The sequence below is a fragment of the Stenella coeruleoalba genome, assembly GCF_951394435.1.
Source record: "Stenella coeruleoalba genome assembly, chromosome: 7".
In the NCBI taxonomy this organism is placed as follows: Eukaryota; Metazoa; Chordata; class Mammalia; order Artiodactyla; family Delphinidae; genus Stenella; species Stenella coeruleoalba.
In genome coordinates this window covers 32573953-32596420 of record NC_137153.1, presented here as the reverse complement: position 1 = coordinate 32596420, position 22468 = coordinate 32573953, and the positions used below count along the sequence as shown (strand labels likewise).

At 38.1% G+C, this 22468-nt stretch overlaps 1 protein-coding gene across 5 annotated transcripts in view; it reads left to right on the top strand.

Moving 5' to 3' along the window:
- LOC307188490 (uncharacterized protein) overlaps positions 1 to 22468 on the top strand; it is a 115223-nt gene that overhangs the window by 4008 nt on the left and 88747 nt on the right. Inside the window, exons 2-4 of one of the 5 annotated variants that reach the window (XM_079925661.1) lie at positions 3139 to 3229; positions 10343 to 10385; positions 16487 to 21869. The exons of 3 other annotated variants lie outside the window; for them this stretch is intronic. The gene's annotated coding sequence lies outside the window, so the exon portion shown is untranslated. Of the gene's footprint in view, positions 1 to 3138; positions 3230 to 10342; positions 16120 to 16486; positions 21870 to 22468 lie in introns of those variants that run through there. One more of the 5 variants, XM_079925660.1, reaches the window with a different exon arrangement.

Genomic DNA, 22468 nt, shown 5'->3' with positions numbered 1-22468 from the left:
CACAGGCAGACATAATGGGGGATGTTTTCCAGGAGAGAACATACCCTTATCAAAGGAATTATCAGAATTTTCATGTATGGATTGAGAATCAAATTCTGGAGTTAGACCTGAATTTAAATTCATACTCACAACTTATTACCAGTCTCATCTTGATCAAACAGTTACCACACTTCTCATCAATTTCCTTATCTTTGAAAGCGGAATAAGAGAAGTATGCCTGGTGGAGTTACACATAAAGCTCATCTGATAGAATATTCATAAGGATTTTGCACAAAATATACATGGAAATATTTTAGCACCGAGTTTAGCATGCGATTTGTCTTCAATACATTTAAGAGCTATTATTTTATTATTATTATGCTATCATTAAATATCACTATTACTTAAATGTCATTATTGCTAAAATTGCTGTAAAACTACCGCAATAACCCATGATGAATTCCCCTCTTCTGTTTCCTTTGTTTAAATGGAACATATATATATATATCTAGACAGAGAACACTTTAGTGATCCTATTCAGTGGAGTGAGAATTTCCATGGCACTGATTAAAACAAATCCTGAATTGCATGGACTTAAGATAGCAGAGAGGGGCTTCCCTGGTGGTGCAGTGGTTGAGAGTTCGTGACCCGATCCGGGAAGATCCCACATGCTGCGGAGCGGCTGGGCCTGTGAGCGATGGCTGCTGAGCCTGTGCGTCCGGAGCCTGTGCTCCGCAACGGGAGAGGCTGCAACAGTGAGAGGCCCGCGTACCGCAAAGAAGAGAGAGGGAAAAAAAAAAAAAAAAAAAAGATAGCAGAGAGGCTAAGAGATTTGAAGTTAGACATCCCCAAGTGTGAATTCTACTGTGACCCTCTTCTAGCTCTAGAACCTTGAGGAAGTTACTTAAACTTTCTGAGCTTTACTACTAGTTTCCTCATCTGTATCTTTTTCAGGACTATTTATCAAGCATCTTCCTGTTCTCTATGCTTGGACTATCAATGAATAAGTTAGACAAGAGCCTTTGCCTGCGTGCTCCTTCTTGCATGCTTTCTCCCTCCTTACACTCTCGTGTGGAAACGGATGTTATAAATAAATTCTATGCTTTGTCACAAGTTGATGGGCGCTACGGGTTAAGGAAAAGGATGTGAAGTTCACTGAAGAGGCTTGGGTTGGGAGTGCTGGAGGAGTGTACAGGTAGGTTCTGATTTTAAATAGGGTAGTCAGGGTGGATTTTATAAGTTGACATTTGAGCAAAGACTTGAAGTGAGGGAGTTGTCAGAATGTATGATGGGGAGACCACTCCCTGGGAGCAAGAATAACCAGTCCCAAAACTCTAAGGCAGAAATATGCCGGGCAGCTTGGAGGAATATCAAGGAGGCCACCGTGGCTGACTTAGTCAGTGGGGAGGAAGAGACAGCAGGAGGGCTGGAGGTCGGATATGTGATGGGATGGATTGGGTAAGCCCTGGGAGGCCATCACATGCATTGTGTCTTTTACTCTAAATGTAGGCAGCCAGGGGCAGGATTTTAGCCGAGGTGTGGCATGAACTGTCTCTTGTTTGAAAAGCATAACTCCATCTGTGGCCTTGAGGATGTGGGGAGAGAGTGGAGTCAGGGAGAATCTCAGGAGGCGACTACAGGATCCTCGAGGTCTATGTTGGTGGCCTGCACCAGGCTGCTAGCGGCTGGTAATTCTCAGAAGTGGCACATTGAGAAGGTTGTGACAGCATTTCGTGGTAGCTTGAATGCAAGAATGGAAAGGAAGAGGGGGTCAAGGGTGAATTCGAGACTTAGGGCCTGGGGAACTGGAAAGGTGTGGTTACTGTCACCTAAGATGGAAAAAGTTTGGGGTAGAGCATGTTTGGGGGATTAAAGACCAGTTTTGGAGGTATAAGATTTGAGATGTTTTCGTGACGTCCAAGTAGAGATGCTGAGTACACAGTTGGATACACAAGTCTGCAGTTCTGAAGAAAGGTCTAAACTAGAGATACACTTTAATACAATGGAGATATTAAGAATAATTACATGGAAGCGCTATTTTAAAGATAAAATGAAGTAATGCAATTAGCACTCTGTCTTCTCAAAACATTTAATAACTGTTAGCTAAAATAATTACCTGAAATGAAAAAATACCTATAGTTTGTTTTGTTGTTTGCAGTAAAAGTGAATAAAATGTCACAATTATTTTAATAGTATTTGTGACACAGTAGTTTTAGTTAAGACACCATGACTACAAACATTTACAATAAACCTTTCAGTCTCCTACTTTTCACTCTGATAGGGTACTTGGAACCATATTTTGTAAGGTTTAAGTTCGTTGTCATAGGGTACCTCTTTAATTAGAAGTAATTCTGAACTGTCTAGTTCCATGCAGTTTTATATACATATATGTATAATTATTATTTTATGATTTATCAAACTCAGTTGAAAATTTGCATCACTGATACACATTAGAATTTAAGCATTTGCCCAGGTATTCAAGGAAAAAAATGTACTTGTCTTGTAATTTCCATAGGGGTACTTACTTTCACATCTTCCCTTCACTTTGCAATCGAAAACATGGCAGGGGAAATATTATCTTACTGGTCTTTGAGTTCCCCTTAGCTATCTGCAAGTCCTTGAACAGCCTTTGTGGCTTAACCAAAATTCTCTTCCATCTTCATTCCGCTAACAGATATTGGTCTAAGCATGTACTTATACTAAAAAATGCATGACCACGTTGTCTCTACACATCTATAATTTTATGTTAACACTATCATTATGTAAGCTATACTTTAATTGTAATTATAACAGATTTTATGTCAACACACATCCATTTCTAGTGTTCATCTGGCGTTCAAGGGGAGAGCAGCATGTCGTAAATTTTATCAAAATATAACATCTGAAGAATAGAACAGAGGGTAATTGTGTAATTCTGTATTCACTCTAATTAAGTTCAGTGGAGTTGGCATAATAGAATTAAGATGAAAAAAAAAAAAGACATTGAGGTACCACGGCTCCCTCTCCTAACACACCCTTTTCGTATCCGAGAGCAGAGACTCAGCACCTTTCTGTACAGAAATGGAGACAGGAAGAGGCCAGAGGATGAATGACAGGAACGAATGAGGTGGAACTTTGAAGAGCAACATGGAAATGAAATACTTCTTTTGTATTTGGTAGGTGGGGAAAATGTACCAGCGTGTATGCCTACTGGGACCATGTTTTCCAGAACAGTTAAGCCCAGTGTCAACTATGCTGTCCCACCTTCCTCGTAAGTAGGAACATACTGTTATTTGAATCTTTGCTTCCTGTTTCTTGATACCTGGTTGAGAAGATTATCACAGGAACTGCATCTTGTTAGCAAATACACTGTTCTGAAATGATTGACACTCACTGAAGAGTGGCAACTCCAAGCTTGCTCTCTCTTGATCTTGGACTGTTTAAGTCTGGAGTGCAGGAGTGGGTTATGGGGAAAGACCATTGGAATTCTTATGTCTTCAGCATAATGGTTATAGCATAATGGTTAGGAGTGTAGGTGCTGGTTCAAATCTCTGCTTTCCACTTGCTAACCATATGAGCTTGGGCAATTTACCTGATTACCTGAACCTCAATACTCCTGCCTATAAAATGATGTTAATAATATTTCATCCCCGTAGACTTGTTTTCAATGTTAAAATGAAGTCACTTACACCAAGCACTTAATACAATGCCTAGAGCATAGTAAAGTCTATTATTATTACTATTACTACTACTACTACTATTATTATTATTACTATCACGATGCCAGGTGCTATTTTTCCTATGCCTTATTCCATTATCTTCTGCCCTGTCCCTCCATTTCTGTCTTGTTTCTGTACAAGGGTAGGTTTGTCACAGAGCATTTTCTTTCCCTAGTGTCTGACTCTTAGTCATCAAGGTGACTGGTCCACGACCCGGCATTCATTGCTGCTCGTTGAAGCGACCCATTTTGAGAAGGGGAGTTGGATATTGATGCCAAGTTGGGTCAAGGAGAGAGAATTTTCTCTCTTCTGCACTCAGAGAGCTAAGTGAAATATTCAGGCCTCAGAAGGAGAATCAGGCAAAGGGCAACATGCTTAATTTCATACCTTAGTGATTAAGAACAAGTCAGACAGGCTGGATTTGAACTCATTTCCGTCACGTACTGACAACGGGATCTTAGGTGCTTTTGTAACCCGTCTGAGGCTCAGTCAACATCTGAAAGAGACGAATAACATTATCAGGACCTAGCGTATAGCCTTGTTGTAATAAGTGAGTAAATCCTTTTAAAACGTTCAGCACGTTGTTTGGCATATAAACACTTAATAAAATTTAGCTTCTTTGACTACTACCGCTGCTAATATTATTAAGTAGCTGAGCAGATCCGAGGCCCATTTTTTTCTTAGATTGCACATAATCATTTGGACAACCAGCTCACATTGATCAACCGTTGCTTATATATAAACGCCCATGAACCCAAAGGTGCTTTAACTCTCTCCCAGTCAGAGCCTGTTCTGGGGGCAGAAGCAACACCGGCACTACCCCCGTCATCTTTGCCTTTATTGTCACTACACTGGCCTGCCGTACTGAGCACTTTCTGTTTGCCAGGCACCAAATTTAGCCCTGCGTATGCACTATATCATATAGTTCTCACACTCAGGTGGGAGACATTATCATCATCCCCAATTTTCAGATAAAGACGCCGAGGTGTTGGAAAGGTAAGAAACTTGACCCACAGCAAGAGATGGAGCCGGAGTATTCAAACCCTTCTCTCTGACCTCAAGAACCCTTAAATATTAGCATACTACTACATCCTGGTAAGAAAATCTGCTTCCAGCCACTCTGGTGAGAGTAGAAATGATTCTCAGTCCCCACATTCCTCTATTGCCCATGCCACCCTAGCCTCAGGACTAGGGGGGAAAGGAAGTGATCTCTTCAAAGAGCAGCCAAAGGGAACCTACTCCCTTCTGCCTTTTCATAATCAACTAACCAATATTTTATTTCCTTCTTAAGAGTCCCCACATGTTCCTTTTGGTACTTAGCTTGGCCTTTTAGAATTCTGACATTCTGTACGTGACTCATCCACTGTATTTCACGTTAATTTATTGAGGTCAAGTATAGGGTCTTACTCATCCTGAAGTCCAGTTATCCCCTGTCACATCTAACTCTGTTCGTTTCTTCTTGTAGGACATCTGCAGATATTTATTTGAATTTTGTTGAATTGTTCTCATCAATAGTACATTAAAAGTTATACAGAAAGTGCTTTCTTATAAGGAAAACCGTCTAAATAGATTTCTAGCTCTTTACTTTTTATAGCACTATTGTAGAGATTATAGATCTCCAGGTAATATTTTTTAGATTGAGTTCTTCATATCATCTTATTTTTACATATAATGATAAATCTGAATTTTCTCTATCAAACCTCCAAGACTTCACTGGCTTGTAAGTTAGCTTGTTGATTATGTGTTGTTGACTTTTCCATTTACAATGATATTTGATCCTGGTAAGGATGGGGCTGGGTGGGAAGGTACATCTTAGGGCCGTAAATTGGTTTTGTAGAGAACTAACATAAAGATCTAAAGTCTCATCATATTTCTGCAGAACTCATGAATCATTTTATTATAATTCCGTTCATTCAGGGAGTATAACACCATTTTCAAATTGTTATTCCTAATTCGTTCATCTTCTCTTCCTTAGTCTTAGTGAGAAGAGAGCAGGCTGAATGGAAGAAAGTCATTATGACCACTGGGGCCACTAGGGTAGGCATCAGTCCCAGAGTTTTGTTTTCATCTCTCCACTATTAATATTGGCTAATGTCTTGAGTGCTTACTTGGTGCAAATTACTTAGCCGACCATGGCAAATGGATTGTGTCATTTCATCCCCTGATAGTCATACAATTAATGTATGTATTATTATGATATCCCATAATGCATGCATGGAACAGAGCCTCAGAAGTAGTTATTTGCTCACCAAAATATGGTAGATGTGGAATTTGGACTCAGGTCTGATAGACTCCTAAGTCACTCCTAGTGATTTTTACCACTAAATTAAAGTTGTATACCTCTGGAGAGTAGATAGTTTCTAAAATTTCCTCAGCTCTAACATTTTATAATTAAATTTTTGTCTGATGGCAAGCTTAACAGTTACGATGGGTAGGAAGGAATGCCAGCCTGTTGAATGGAATTTCCCTGAAATAAGCCTGTTTTATGACACCAGTTCACTCATTCATTCACTCAGCATGTATTGAATTTTGCTCTGTGCAAAGGCATTTTAGGCATCACAGTGGAGTGAGCGCCCCTTCCATAGACTCTCCTGCAGCACTCAGAGAAGTCTTGGACTGGTTTGCCTGTTATGGAATGGGGCTTGGTGATAGAAGCCTGGTTTGTCCTCCACTGATAAAACTAAGACATACTCATATGAGTTTATAGGCATCTTGAAGCCGTGGGATAGTAACACACATGAATCTTACCATTTTTGCCTGGGATTAATGATATAAAGGCTTTGGATTTGGGTATGGAAAATGGGTGCAATTATGGGTGTGTTGGTTCTACATATACATGGACATCACGTGTCATCAGCCTGCAGCTACCTGCCATTCCTCACTACTCCTTCTTTTCACAAACCAAACAAGTACCTTCTTATCTCTCCTGTGGATAAGCTCTTGACAGTGGCACTAGGGCCTCCCTCAATAAGTACATCATTGGCTAAACCAGTGGTTTCTCAGATATGCTCATTGAACAGCCCTTAAGGTGGATTGACATTCCACTGCCTAGAATAGAATATGGTGTTCTTTAGAAATCGGGGGGGGGGGGGGAAATAGGCCACCAGATGTACTGTCTTTAATTTAAATTGTTTATATATATATATATATATATATATATATATGTGTGTATATATATATGTGTATATATATATATATGAACAATTGTTATATATGTGTATGTATACTTGTTCATATGTATGAATGATTTAAAATTGAAGAGATTATATATATATACACACACACATATATATATGTATATTTAAATTTTGGCTTCTGTTAGCAAATTAAATTATTAGCAGATCCATACTGCAGGGAAATAACCAATCAGATTTCATTCAATAGCTTGCTTTTCTGTAGATTTATGGTTGTGATTTTATATCTGCAGGTATGTTTGCTGAAGAAAATATTTCTACCACTTTACACAAAATTAAATTCATTTAATGCCAATGCGGCATGTCTCAAATGTCTTAGTACAGTTTTAATCTTTAATCGCATCAGAAGTATGGAATTAGAAACATACCCCAAAATCATTTGAAGATATAATTACTTTCATTTCCCTTATCCTTTTGAGACTTTTGAAAAATAAGTATTTAGTTGTACTTATCTGTTTCTGTCTCTCTAAGGATAGCAAACACTGAAACACAATTCTTTTTAAAAGTCAATATTAAAAATATATTGTCCAAGATGATCAAAACTAAGGAAGTGGCAAAGAAATTCAAAAATTTAAACTTTAAAAGGGTGCTTTTTTTGTGAATGTGTAGTACTTGTTCTTCTGAAGGAATTAATCTTTTTAAAAATTTAATTAACTTATTTTTTATTGAAGTATACTTGGTTTACAGCGTTGTGTTAATTACTGCTGTACAGCAAAGTGACTCTGTTATACATATGTATATACATTCTTTTTCATATTCTTTTCCATTATGGTTTATCACAGGATATTGAATATAGTTCCCTGTGCTATATAGTAGGACCTTGTTGTTTAGCCAGTCTATATACACCAGTTTGCATCTGCTAATCCCAAACTCCCAGTTCGTCCCTCTCCCACCTGCTTCCCCCTTGGCAGCCACCAGTCTATTCTCTATGTCTCTGATTCTGTTTCTGTTTCATAGATAGGTTCATTTGTGTCATATTTTAGATTCCACATATAAGTGGTATCATGGTATTTGTCTTTCTCTTTCTGACTTACTTTGCTTAGTATGATAATCTCTAGTTGCATCCATGTTGCTGCTGCAAATGGCATTATTTCATTCTTTTTTTATGGCTGAGTAGTATTTCATTGTATATATGTACCACATCGTCTTTATCCATTCATCTGTTGATGGACATTTAGGTTGTTTCCATGTCTTGGCTATTGTGAATATTGCTGCTGTGAAGATCAGGGTGAATGTGTCTTTTTGAATTATAGTTTGGTCTGGATATACGCCCAGGAGTGGGATTGCTGGATCATATGGTAGGTCTATTTTTAGTTTTCTGAGGAACCTCCATACTGTTTTCCACAGTGGCTGCACCAACTTACATTCCCACCAACAGTGTTGTAGGAGGGTTCCCTTTTCTCCACACCCTCTCCAGCATATGTTATTTGTAGACTTTTTAATGATGGCCATTCTGACTGGTGTGAGGTGGTACCTCATGGTAGTTTTGATTTGCATTTCTTTAATAATTGGCAGTGTTGAGCATCTTTTCATGTGCCTATTGGCCATCTGTATTTCTTCTTTGGAGAAATGTCTCTTTAAGTCTTCTGCCTATTTTTTTCATTGGGTTGTTTGCTTTTATTGTCATCAAGTTGTATGAGCTGTTTGTATATTTTGGAAATGAAGCCCTTGCTGGTCGCATCATTTGCAAATATTTTCTCCCATTCTGTAGGTTGTCTTTTCATTTTGTTTATGGTTTCCTTTGCTGTGCAAAAGCTTGTAAGTTTGATTCGGTCCCCTTTGTTTATTTTCATTTTTATTTCTATTGTTTTGGGAGACTGACCTAAGAAAACATTGGTATGATTTATGTCAGAGAATATTTTGCCTGTGTTCTCTTCTAGAAGTTTTATGGTGTCATGTCTTATGTTTAAGTCTTTAAGACATTTTGAGTTTATTTTCGTGTATGGTGAAAGGATGTGTTCTAACTTCACTGGTTTATATAAGGCTGTCCAACTTTACCAACACCACTTGCGGCAGAGCCTGTCTCTTTCCCATTATATATTCTTGCCTCCTTTGTCAAAGATTAATTGTTAAAGATTAACTGAGGTGTGTGGGTTTATTTCTGGGCTCTGTATTCTGTTCCATTGATCCATATGTCTGTTTTTGTGCCAATACCATGCTGTTTTGATTACTGTGACTTCGGAGTACTGTCTGAGTCTGGGGTGGCTATGCCTCCAACGTTGTTCTTTTTCTTCAGGATTGCTTTGGCAATTCTGGGTCTTTTATGGTTCTGTATGAATTTTAGGATTATTTGTTCTAATTGCGTGAAAAATGTCATGGATAATTTGATAGGGATCGCATTAAATCTGTAGATTGCTTTGGGTAGTATGAGCATTTTAACAATATTAATTCCTCCAACCCAAGAACATGAGATGTCTTTCCATTTCTTTGAATCATCTTCACTTTCCTTTATTAATGTCTTACAGTTCTCAGCGTATAAGTCTTTTGCCTTCTTGGTGAGGTTTATTCCTAAGTATTTTATTTTTGGGGTTGTGATTTTAAAAGGCATTGTGTTTTTACATTCCCTTTCCGATATTTCATTGTTGGTATAAAGAAATGCAACCAATTTCTGTATGTTAATCTTGTATTCTGCTACCTTGCTGAATTCGTTTATCAGTTGTAGTAGTTTTCATGTAGAGTCTTTAGGGTTTTCTATATATAGTATCGTATCATCTGCATCTAATGACAATCTTACCTCTTCCTGAAGGAATTAATCTTGAAGTTCTACTAAGACTTTTGGGATACCTGTTTTAATGAGCCACCACTTCCTGCCTGAGATTGCACTATGCACCAGAGATTCTAGAATTAGCATAATAAAACTAATAATGCAAACAACAGCAACAAATCTTCACAAACCTTCCTTGCAAGGAAGTAAAGTCCACTGGAAAAACAGACAAGTGAAACACACATTCAAAATGGCAGTGATTCTCAAACATTTATGTGCTGAAAAATCATGACAAGCATGATAACCAGGGCAATTACTAGACCCCTTCTCCAGCTGGTCAGGTGTAAGGTCCTGTAACTCTATTTTTGGTGAATGCCTCCAGGAGAGTCTGAGACAGATGTTCTCAGTTGTCGTCAACCTTTAGTGTGCATCAGATTTGCCTGAGAATATTGTTAAAACACAGATTGCTGGGCTCCAGTGCCAGAGTTCTAACCAGTTCCCAGGTGTGGCTGATATTGCTGGCCCAGGGACCACATTTTGAGAACCACCTTTCAAAACTCTGCAGTATGCGGTTGTGTGTGTTGTGAATGAGACGGGCCCAGAGAACCAAAGGAGGGCAAAGGGACTCTGCCCTAAATTAGTCAAAGGTAACAATAGCAGCTAGAATTGATTGACCCAAGAAAAAATTATAAGAACTTTACCTGCATTTGCTCATTTAATCCTTTCAGTGAGGTGCATAGGTGCTACTTAGTGTTCCTCTTTTACAGGGGTGTCCAGAGAAGGTAACTACTTTGCCCACGTCCTAAACTGGTAAGTAACAGATTAAGAATTCAAGTCTAGGAAGTCTGATTCCAGAGCCCACACCTCTACCCTTCCTGCATGTAGAGAGGAGTAAACGGTTGTCAGTGAAGCCTTCCTGGGGGCCCTGGCCTCTGAGTGTAGATAGAAGGATGAGTGGACATAAAGATCATTATTTGTGTGTGGTGGGGGTAGGGGAGGAAGTATGAGGGCTTCCAGAAGAGCCCGCCCTCCCCGTACATCTGCTATAAGCAAGTCTGATGATCAGGAGTCCGGAACATGAGTATGACTATGGGATACTGAGAAGGGTTCTAGAACCCTGAGGTTAGAGTTCTGGATCAGTTAGTAGGTAACAGAAAGTGAATGAGTGATTTACCTTACTTTCCACGGGTAGCAGGAAGTTTGGAGATAGTCCCTCTAGCGTTAGTCCAGCTGCTGAAGGGCATCACCAGGGGACTGGGTTGCTTCGCTCTTCCAGCTTCCACATCTCTAGCATGTCCACATAGCTTCAAAGTGACCCCAGAATCTCCAATAGTGTTCCAACAATTTGGGCAGGAAGAAAGAAAAGGAAAAAAAAAAGAAATTAAGTAAGAAAAAAAAGGCAGTGTCTAACTCAGAGAGCAAATTTTTTACCACAGATGGTCAGCAGACTTGCACTTAGATCTCATCAGCTCAGATTTTAAACTGGCCACCTTAGCCTTAAGGATAATGGGGTCTCCTAAACCAGGGCTCTGATAGTAAGGAATAAGGAGAGAGTGGTACTGATTAGCAGTGCCTGCTGTCCCAAACAAATATCCCCAAACTATTTTTTTTTTTCAAACTATTTTTTTTATCCTATATTTTACTTTAAAGAATGGAGGGGAAACATTATGTATCTGTAAATAGCCTTTTAGAAAGGGTACAATTATATAGTTATACAACCCTCTGGAGGGCTCCTTTCTTCTAAAATCTCTTTAAAAACTGTTCAAGGTTAAGGACATTTTTATCTTAATTTAGTCACTTGCAGTCGATTATCTTGGAATGACATCCTCTCTCTGCAGATGTTCTATCAGGCTTTAGAAAATTCTAGAAGTGGACAGAGAAGTGTTATGGTACATGTATTTGCAATATGCACGTCTTTGAAATGAAATCCATTTAGGGACCAAAAGGCATTTCATGTCTTTGCTATACATTTTCACATATTTGCCTTTCCAGAATTCCTTTGAGCAAATCTGTCAGATGTAACCCATCCGTTTCTCCCATCTGAATTCTTTATTACTAAACATTCTTCAGTATGCTCTCACTCCCCTCGGTGAAAGGCGTTTCTCTGGGTCCTCACCCTTCTCATCTCATATGTGAATGCGTATCTTAAACTGAGGCAACAGTATGCTATGACTTCTCCATAATTTGAAGAACCCGTCTTTGTGGGAAAAAAAGTAGACTTACTAACTTAGAAGGTAAAATGCGCGCAATGTTTCTGAGAATTAAAAACTAAGATAAAAACATAAGCAATGGAAAAAACTTACAGTGGATCCTTTTCAAAGACTTTATTTTACAGAGAAGGCAACTGAGGTTTAAAGAAAAACTGCGTTAGTTAAACACTAAATAATAAACCTTAAACCGCAGTGGAGCAACACATGGACAGTTCATTTCTCACTCACTCAGGAGTGTAGTATGGACTTTGGTGGTCTGAGGGTCAGTTTTCTGCTCAGTTATTCAGGGACCCACCACCTTCATCAAGTGGCTCTACGTTTGTCCTAAAAAGGAAAGGAGAGAGGAAGCTGCAAGCTACAATTATCAACTCGTTATCCTTCAGACATAAACTCTTCAGATCACCTCTGGTCACATTCTTTGGGATAGAACCATACCCAGATGCAAGCGGAGATGGAGAATGTTGTTCCTATCTTGGTCCTAGTGATGCCTCTACAGGCTGGAGGAGCTAATTAAAGTGTAGTCAACAGCTCGTTGTTTCTGCCACAATGAGTGATTAGCCTAAGACTGTGGATTAATTATGTGTGTGTGTCACATATACATATAATACACACAAACATATATATGTGTGTGTATATATCCATTTTTTAGCATGAGTTGACACATGGGGCTTCTGCCGTACCAAAAGAGTACAAACTGCCTCTTGTTGCTTTTTCTTAATTGAAGTTGACTGCTACTATCTATTTCCCTTCATTTTGCTACCTCCCCCCCGCCTTTCAGTATTATATGAAAATTCTGAAAGAAATAATTTCAAAGTTTCCAGTGCTTTTAAAGGTAATAGAATACTCAGACCTTAACAATTTTCCTGTGTGAAACTTTTGCCAGACGAAAATAGTTAACTTATGAAAAGTAAATTTAGATTGATACAAAAGAGAAAATAAGCTGATTTTTTTTTTTTTTTTTTTACACAAATACCCTGAGCCAGGGTGGAAAATAAATGGAAAACTGGAGGAATTTAGATCCTTCTGTTGTAAATTTAAATATTTTTAATTGTAAAAATAATACAGGCTCATTGCAGAAACTCCAAAATTGAAAGGATTTAAAGAAAAAAGGAAAAATAACTCAAAATCCCATTTCTGATAAATCATCTCTGTAACATTTTTGAGGGTATCTTTTGAAACTTTTTTGTGATGGGGTGCATATAAATACAATGCAAGTATAAAATACTTTTAATTATTATATCAAACTACAAAACAGTTCTATAACATTTTTATTTAGTAATATAAGTATGATTACTCATCACCTAATAAATATCTGCAGCATCATTTTTAATGGTTGAACAGCATTCTGTTATTTATTTAACCAGTCCCTACTGTTCAACATTTAGATTATTCCTGTTTTGCTTTGCTAAACAATGAGACAAGCATCCTTGTTCATATGTCTTTGAGCATTTGTTTATTTCCTTAGAATGGACTTCTAGAACTTGAATGGCTGGTTGTCAGTTCTGGTACATACTGACATATTGTCTTCCAGAAAGGTTACCGTGCTTTTTATTTCTACCAAGAATTTAACATCCAGTGTGGTTTCTTACACACACTCATCAGTACCAGTATTATCAATATCAATACCAGTATTATCAAGTTTTTTAAAACTTTGTCATTCTAGTCAGTAAAATATGGCACCTGAATTATTTTATTTGTATTTCTTTGATTAATAATAGCAAGGTTGAACATATTTTCATATCTTTATTGGCTGTTAATACTTTTTAGTTTGTGACTTTATGACATCCATTTTTCATCGATGTATAACAGCCTTTTATATATCAATGTGTTTATTTTGTTTGTTGTAAATGCAATTTTTTTCTCTTCATTTATTAATTTTTATTTTGTGTGTGTTGAACTTCTTTAATACTGTCAAGTCTATTCAAAAACCCTTTAATGAACACAACAAATGTGGAAGATCAGTCATTCTCCTGCATTTTGTAATCAATTTATTTCCTTTTGGGCAGTACAGAAATGTAAGTTCTTATTTCATCTTATGGTTGGAAAGAATCTCTTCCCTCGGAAAGGGATTATAGTCTCCATGATGCAGTAATGGGAGATTTTATAGGGTGGGCAGGGTCTACAGAAGAAAAAACCCTAAATCACACTCCATTGGTGGTTGCCTTATTTATAAAAATGGCATTTGAGGTTGTGTGACTGCCATCAGGTAAGCAAAATTAATTTTTAGCATGAAGTACTCCTATCAGCAAGAACAGCCTAGGATAGGCTAGCAGTAAGAAGTGAGGGGTTATGGGATTGGGGCATAGCCTCTGTTTCCTCCAATGCAGCTGGAAATTTAAACTCTGGGGCTCCTGCTTGATCCAATCAGCCCAGGTAGTATGTGTTGCCAGGTAGGGTGAATAGACTCAGAAGTACAAGAGCTCATCCTTGGTCCCCTCTGGAAATGAGCAGAGAATACTGTGTCAAGCAGAGGTGATCAGTCCATGGTCTGGAGACTTGGATCTCCTCACATAGTCCTTAAAGTCAGGGTGAGACAAAATGCCAATACAAATTATATTGATGACAGTATCAATGAGGTGACATTGAGTCCTTTGACCCAACGTGTGTCTGCAGTGTGCCATCCATTAGTAAAGGGGCAAAGCCATTTGACAGATCTATCTGATACAGTGAATGAATCTGACACGCATATTTTGAAAAACTGAAACTGTATCCATTTGTCAAGAACAGTGGCTACTTGTTCTGCTTTATTCCCCCTGGTAGAACTAGGTAACATTGCAGGCAGTAAGACGTTCCGGCATTTCACCCTGGAGTAGCCCCAAAACTGAAGAAGCTGTCTTATCAGTAGTTAGCTCCTTGTCACCAAGAATGTTAAAGTAGATTTGTATGATTAGCAAATTAAAGAGACTGTAGTGCCTACCACTACTGTATTCACTAAGGCACCCAAGTTATTCTAAAGAAATCCTAATAATACATTAGGACCGTTCTGAATATTTTTATTTGATTAGCCGTAATCTTCTAGTTATAACATCCATCACCATTTTGACCACTGAAACTTGGCCTTCTTTTCTTACAGCCTAGCCCTGTGGTCTTGGGCTAATCACTAACCTGCTTAGATACAATTTTCTTCTCTATGAAATAGAAACAATATTATAAGCTTTGAAGGACTGCAGGAAGATGAGCTGTAATGTTTATCAAGTGCCTAGTAAGTAGCCCGGCCCATAATAAATACTTGGCTAATTGTAGATGTTAGTTTCATTTTTAGTTTTATTTCCAAACATTGCTCTTCACTTTTGGAACTCTAAAATTTGTTTTGAGAGTGGAGGACTTGTTGTTTGGATTCCTCCAACACTCTCTGTATATTCTGTACTTCTATCCCTACATCATTTATATTAATGGAATAAATGATCTTTGGTCTGGTGATTCCAAGGTGACGAGGAGCTAAGTGGAGGTTCAGTATACACCTGGAAGTATGGATTTTCATGCCCAGTGCAAATGTGGGAAAGGCATTATTCCCACATTATAAAGGGGGTAAAGACCTCCAACTTGAGGAGACTCTGGGTTGAGAGATGAGAGATTTACAGGTACTGTGTTTATCCTGCAGGGTACCACAGGGGCTTTTATGTTCTGTAGCAAGAATTTGCACCTTATACCCTTGTAGTTAGATGTAAAGCATACCACATAACTAATATCTAGTAAGCATTAGAGTTAGAATAAATACCATTTATTTAACGTTTCCTTTGTGTTAAGCATTTTACAGTTACAACATATGGATGGATACTATATTGTAATGGTTAGGAGTGTAGTTTTTTGAGCTGGATAATCCTGGATTGGAGTCTCATCTTTATTACCTCTTTTTTTTTCTGTTTTATTGAGGTATAATTGACAAAATTGTAAGATAGTCAAAGAGTATATCATGATGATTTGATATACATATCTGTTGTAAAAGGATCCTTCCCATCACGTTAATTAATACATCTAACAGCTCATGACACCTTTTTCCTTTTTTTCTTTTTTTGGTGAGAACACTTAAGTTCTATTCTCTCAGAAAATGTTAGTTATACAATACAGTATTATTGACTGTAGTAACTATGTTATACAGTAGATCCTCAGACCTTATTCATCCTGCAGCTGAAAGTTTGTACCCTTTTACCAGTCTTCCCCCCTTTTCCCCACCCACACCCCAGCCCCTGGCAACCAGTTTTCTACTCTGTTTCTATGAGTGTGGCTTTTTTTCTTTTTAGATTCCATATATAAATGATATCATTCGTATTTATCCTGTCTGGCTTATTTCATCAGCATAATGCACTCCTGTTTCCTCTATATTGTCACAAATGAAAGGATCTCCTTCATTTTTTTTAAGGCTGAATAATATTCCATTACCTCTTAAATGAATGACTTTTGGTACATTGTTTACACTTTCTAAGCCTCAGGGTTTCTTTTCTTCTGTAAAAAAAAAAATATATATATATATATATGTATATATACTAACAGGTTATTTTCTGATATGTGGAATGTTTGTTGAATCAACAAATAATGTGACACTTAGCACTGTATTAACATTTATTAATACTCTCCCTGTTAATTTCTACAATAAATTGTATAATAAGTAACAATAATAATAGTACTACTAGTAGTTTTAGAAAATGCATAGGATGTGCCAGGCATCATATACTGTACTACCCTCCTTCATGTGTACCACAGGTTACATGTGGATATCATCTTCCACGTTGTTTCCTTTAAAGAAAATTGAAGCTCAGCAAGATTGAGTAGCTTGCTCCAGATGTGAACTCAGGTCTGAATCACTCCACATATAGGTTCTTAATGACTCCATGTCTTTAATTCCACATCTGCATTTGTTTGTTGTTGTTGTTTTTAACTTTCCAAGCATCTGATCTGAAATTCCTTTCTCTTGGGGGAATTTTCCACTTTGTGGGTCTTGGTGAGAAACAGAGCCTTCCTCTCGTTATACAAGCTGAACATGTCAGATACACTGTTTACTCACATGCTCAGTCTCCCTTACAGATGGAAAACAGTCGGGCGACCTCAGGTTGGCCAACTGCACCCCTCTCTTGGATTTTGAATTACAAATAAATGATGTAAAGAAGCAAGGCCAGCAGTGCTGGGTCAACCTCCTGTTTCCTGTTCCTGCTTGGTAGCAAGGCCAGCTAGGACTTATAACATCACTTTGGCCTGATCCTATAATTGCAATAGCATAGCCTTGGCTTTCGGTTGTTTAGTCTGCTTCTAGTTACTGAGACCTAACCATAAACTTCCAAAAGTTTCCTTTTCTGCTCAAATTAGCCGTATCTGGTTCCTGATGATTACAAATAAGACCTTTCCTGATATACAATGGTGACCTACTTATCCAGGCAGATGTAACATCGTCCTGGCAGGGACAGAGGGCAGGCAAGTTCCTTGAACAGCTGAACAAGAAGAAAAAGACCTAAGAAGGAAGAATTGAAGCCAGTTCTGCTTGTGTTATAATTCTACCCGCAGCTGCCTCTGTTTCACAGACCACATGCTAAGGACCATGTCCCTTCCCCTGTAACAGACGAGCAAAGTAGACCCAGGCCTTCCAACCCAGAGACCAGCTGAGCTGTACCGTGGACAATCTAGGATGTGAAAGACTTCACTCAATGTCTTTGTCACTTGACACATTGTTCCTCTCTTTGGGAAGTAGCTTCTTTGTGTGACAAGAATATGCTAAACCAACACTTAAGTGGACAGAGGTGAAAGATGCCAAAATTAGCTACAGAAAAAAAGGCGTAACGACTTGTATTTTCTGTTATTTGAAGGTGTTAAGACCCCACATAGAATATGAGTCCTTTAAAGGAGAGTTGTGAATGGCCCAGGGAATGTTGAATTTCCATGTGGCAATATGTTCTTGATCAGTCATGATGATGATGATGGTAGCATCAGTAGCATTTATCAGTGTTTCCTGGGTGAGAGGCACTTTATCCTAATGACCTTTTATCCCCATGACGACCCTGTGAAGTAGGAAATACTGTTTCAGCATCTTCAGGGTTTTTCTTTTTCTTTTTTTTTTCATCAGGAATTTACCCTAGATCACAGTTGGGTGGTAGAACGACCAGAACTGGACACTAGCCGTTCCTGAATTCCCAGAGTGTGATCTTAGCAGTTGTATTGCCTGATGCAGAGCCATGTAAATGTTGCCAAAGCAATGAAACGTGTACCTATTTCTAACAGATTCTAACTCAGAAGCTCTGGGGTTAAGTGCAGAGTAGTTGAGTGTGATTGTCTTTACAGACAGTAGATAACTTAAGAGAAGTTGTTTAAAAGTATATTTGCATATTGCACTACACTGTCATATCTGTGATTGGTTAGCTATTGAGTAACTAACACAAATCCCAATCCCATCTCTAATCTCATTCATCTCTTGTATGATATTTGACCTAATTGAGGCAGTTTTTTTTGTTCTTTCCCACAAACACACATCGAACATCCAAAACATGCTTACCGTTTGTGAGCATATTCTCTTAGTTATTTAGGAGTTGAGTAAGAGTTGAGAGAGAAGGGCTTCCCTGGTGGCGCAGTGGTTGAGTGTTCTGCCTGCCGATGCAGGGGACGCGGGTTCGTGCCCCGGTCCGGGAAGATCCCACATGCCGCGGAACGGCTGGGCCTGTGAGCCATGGCCACTGAGCTTGCGCGTCCGGATCCTGTGCTCCGCAATGGGAGAGGCCACAACAGTGAGAGGCCCGCGGACCGCAAAAAAAAAAAAAAAAAAGAGTGAGAGAGAAAAAGACACATAAATATGAAATATGGTCATCATTTTTTTAATATCCTTTATGTTGTTAATCCCTCTTAGCATTTACTGCCATCCACTCATTTGTATTATTTGGGGTATAGCAGTTTATTCACAGCATTTTTACATATGGCTTATCATTTGTATTCTATTTTAATAACACTAATAATTATAGACTATTGGCAAACTCATCAGACCCTACATATTCATTTCAAAATCATGAAAATAAGGTGGAAAATGAGGTGTAAAGTGGAAAATCTATGTGTATGTTTTCATTGGTGGAATGAGGAGCTACCTGAATACCACTCCTTTAGCTTTTCCTTCAAATGGTGCACTTTTTCCTCCATGCATAGGAGTCCCTTCCATTAGGTAAACAGTAGTCTTGAGGGCAAACCTCAGAAGTAGAAACAGGAGAACTTTTCAGTTATGGTAAAATCAAACATACTTTTCTTCAGTAGTGAAAAAAAAATTCTTCATGAGAAGTTCAACCACCGTGAGTTCCATGGTGAAAAACTTTCCACTTATAGACGCAACTTCCCCCAGAATTCTGAGAAATGTCGGTAGTAGAGAGGGGTGTTGCATACACCTGTTTCATTTCCCTCTGACTTTTCCTTCTCCTTTCTCTATTGACATTAAAATCTATAGTGAAAGCACATAGTAAGCAGTCTAGGACAATTGATATGACATTTGATCTAAATCTCCAAAGTCTATTTTAGATGGGGATGCTATGAGAGTCACAGGAGGGGAAAAAATCTAGAATTATTCTTATGTGATCAAATGTACTAAAATAACAAAAGCAAATCTTATTTCTAGCTAATAAAATCACATTCCTTATATGATGTCATATTATGGCAGAAAAGAAATATATGCGTCTATTTTCTTCTATATTAAAAGTGCTAAGGAGTGGGGACCAATGAACTAAATCAATTGTTCTGGGTTCAAGTGGTAGTTTTTAGTAGCCATCCTTCTTAGCAAGTTTTCAGAAGCAAATGTAGTTCGTTTACTATCACCACTAAATGTGCAATTGTGTAGATTTGTGGAAAAAAGTATTATCAAATAGATATACTTTAAAATGATTTGTGTAAATTTATCTATTCATATTATTATTCTCCCCAAGTAAATCAAAATCTACTATATACTGTGTTTTTCTTCTATAGCTTAAAAGGGGGAATGTATGTGGAAACTTATTCAAATATTTATTAGGTGTCTACTAAGTGCCAGGCACTCTACTAGGCAGTAGAGATGTTGTATTAGAGGTGGAAAATGTCCTTGACCTCCAGAACTGATACTCTTGTAAGAGAAATACTGGGTCAAACTAAGTCAACAGTTTCTTTGCTACAGAGCTTTTTACGAGTCTTGTGAATTATGAGTCTCTGATAAGGAGATGTAGTGGACAACAGATCCCAAATTTATTTGAAATCTTTTCCTTCATGGACTGTCTCATAGGATTTATGATCCACTGAACACACCTTGAGAGACACTAGTATTCTGCAGTGGTTAGTTAATTGTTTTCTATTAAACAACTATATACTGAATCCATGATATTATTATCTGGATTTTTTGGAGGATACGATGATGTACATGGCCACTGTGATGATAAGGGGGTCCAGTTTAGTTAAGAAGAGAAACCACAGCAGTTATAACTTAATGTAACAAAGAAATACACACACATATACATATATATATATGTAAATTACTATTTATGTAGTATACAATGTCTTCTGAAGAAGATAGAGTTGTTTGTAACTTGGGATCTCACAGGAGGTTTCACAGAGAAGGTAGACCCTGAGCTGGGCAGAATTTCAGTAAGTTAATTTGGTTCTGACCGTACGATAAAATCGCGTATTTGCACTGGTCAATCTGACCTTGATGGAACAGCATTCCATTTGCAGGGAATAGTGTGATCAAACATGCAGTGGTGGAGATTGCCAGATTGTAATATTCCAGTACCTGGAAAGTGTTGGAACATCTGCTTTCTCCACGGTCTAGAAAAGTGAATCTCGAGTGAAATGCAAGTATAATGGAGGCCAGTGCTCTTTGCTTTGTACACTGCTTTGATTCTACAACATGCAACAATGTAGTGATCTGTTTCAGATTGTCATTATTCGAGAGGGTTCTTAGTAACAGGAGTGGAAAAGGAAGACCTCTCTTCTTGTGTTTCTGCCCTATGCTCTTAAGCCAGAAAAGGTACCAACATCACTGACCTGACCTTGTCTCAGGTTATCTATCAGGATCTACTAGAATCATTCTAGTGAAAGGTAACTAGACGTCCAAAGGACTTGAAAGATACACTATAACCTTTGTATACTTTATATACCTGGTGAAACAAAAATGTCACCTGAGTGGTCCCCTTCCCTAGAAATACCAGTATGTTTTTCCAGTGCATGGCAGAACTTTGCAGGTAAAACTGGGATAAAGGTGAAGAACAGTCTTAAAATTCTAGTCCTTGAACAGCACCTAACACACAACAGGTTTTCAATAATCTTAGCAACAGTATTCACAAATAATGACCATCAGCGTAACTGCTCTTTTGTGCCAAAATACATTACCATATTACTTTTTTTTCCTTCAGCTTTACAACTTGGGTTCTATTATTGTTTCCATTTTACAGATTAGGAAAGTGAGGCTCAGAGATGCTAAGTCACTTGGGCAAGGTCACAGAGCTTGTAAGAGATAAACCTGCACCCTTACTGTTGGATCCTACAAAGCAGACCATAATTTAAGTCCTTCAAAATATACCTCAGAACATTTGAGTAAATTAATGAATAAATCCTCCTAGTCAGACTGACCAGATCATTATATTAGGTTCAGCTATAAGTGGAGGAAAGTCATAATCATAGTTGGAGAGTTAATACAGTAATTTACTTGCTTTGAATTTTCTAAATGATGTTTAGCTGGTAGTTTCATGATGATAACCATCGAATAAAAACAGGCATATTTTGGTGTTTGGAATAAGGTCTCATATTGAGTAAAATACATATTGATTCCTAGACCTATATGATGTGAGTAACAGATGACATTGAGATGTCATCTAGAAGTACTCCTGTGCAGCTCATCATGTCAACCCAGCTAATAATTTTAGAATGTTCAGAGTGAATAACATATGCAGCGGTAAAGCATATTTCTAATCAATGCAAATAATATTTTTCCTATGCTAAACCCAGAGTTAAGTTATAACACGCATCATAAGATTAATGGGCCATTTTTTCTTCATCACTTTGCTAAATGACTTAGTCTGGAAACCATTCAGAAGGTTGCGAATTGGAGCTGAGCAGTAGCAGTGAGACTGTGCCTCTGATGATGAAACTATTTCCACCCCAACCCCTACCGCTCCCTTCTTGGGAAAGAAGGCAACATTTCTCCTAGAAAAAGTCAACAGGTTCATAAGCTGGCTTGTATAATACGTTTGGAGGAATAGTGTGTCTTTTAAGCAGGGCCTATCTCGGCATATAAAATAATTTTTACCTACCATTTAATGAAATTAACACTCACTTTGAGGCTAGCTCTTTTGCCATTTGACTCCTGGATCACGTCTATGGATATATTTTTTTCTTGAGACGAAGTGTGAACCCAATATAGTATCCATCATTCAGTCTGTCTAGCTGATGTACATCATCTGAAGCACAAGCTCCCTGAGGCCAGGCACTTTATCTGCTCTATCAGTGTAGCCCTGATGCCTAGTGTCTAGCTTTTGGAGATTCTTAATAAACATTTGTACTGAATAAGGTATGTATATGGTGAGCAAAAGTTGGCTTCCCATTTTACAGTCAAGAGTATCCCACTCATGTTCTGTGAACACTGGATAGCAGAATCTTACTATGTTATTTTTCTGTTCCCTTTGCAAGTTTCCTGAAAGGGCATTCCTGTCCTTAGAATGTCCATCTCCTCCCATCTTCCTGGAGAATAACTCTTCTTTCTTA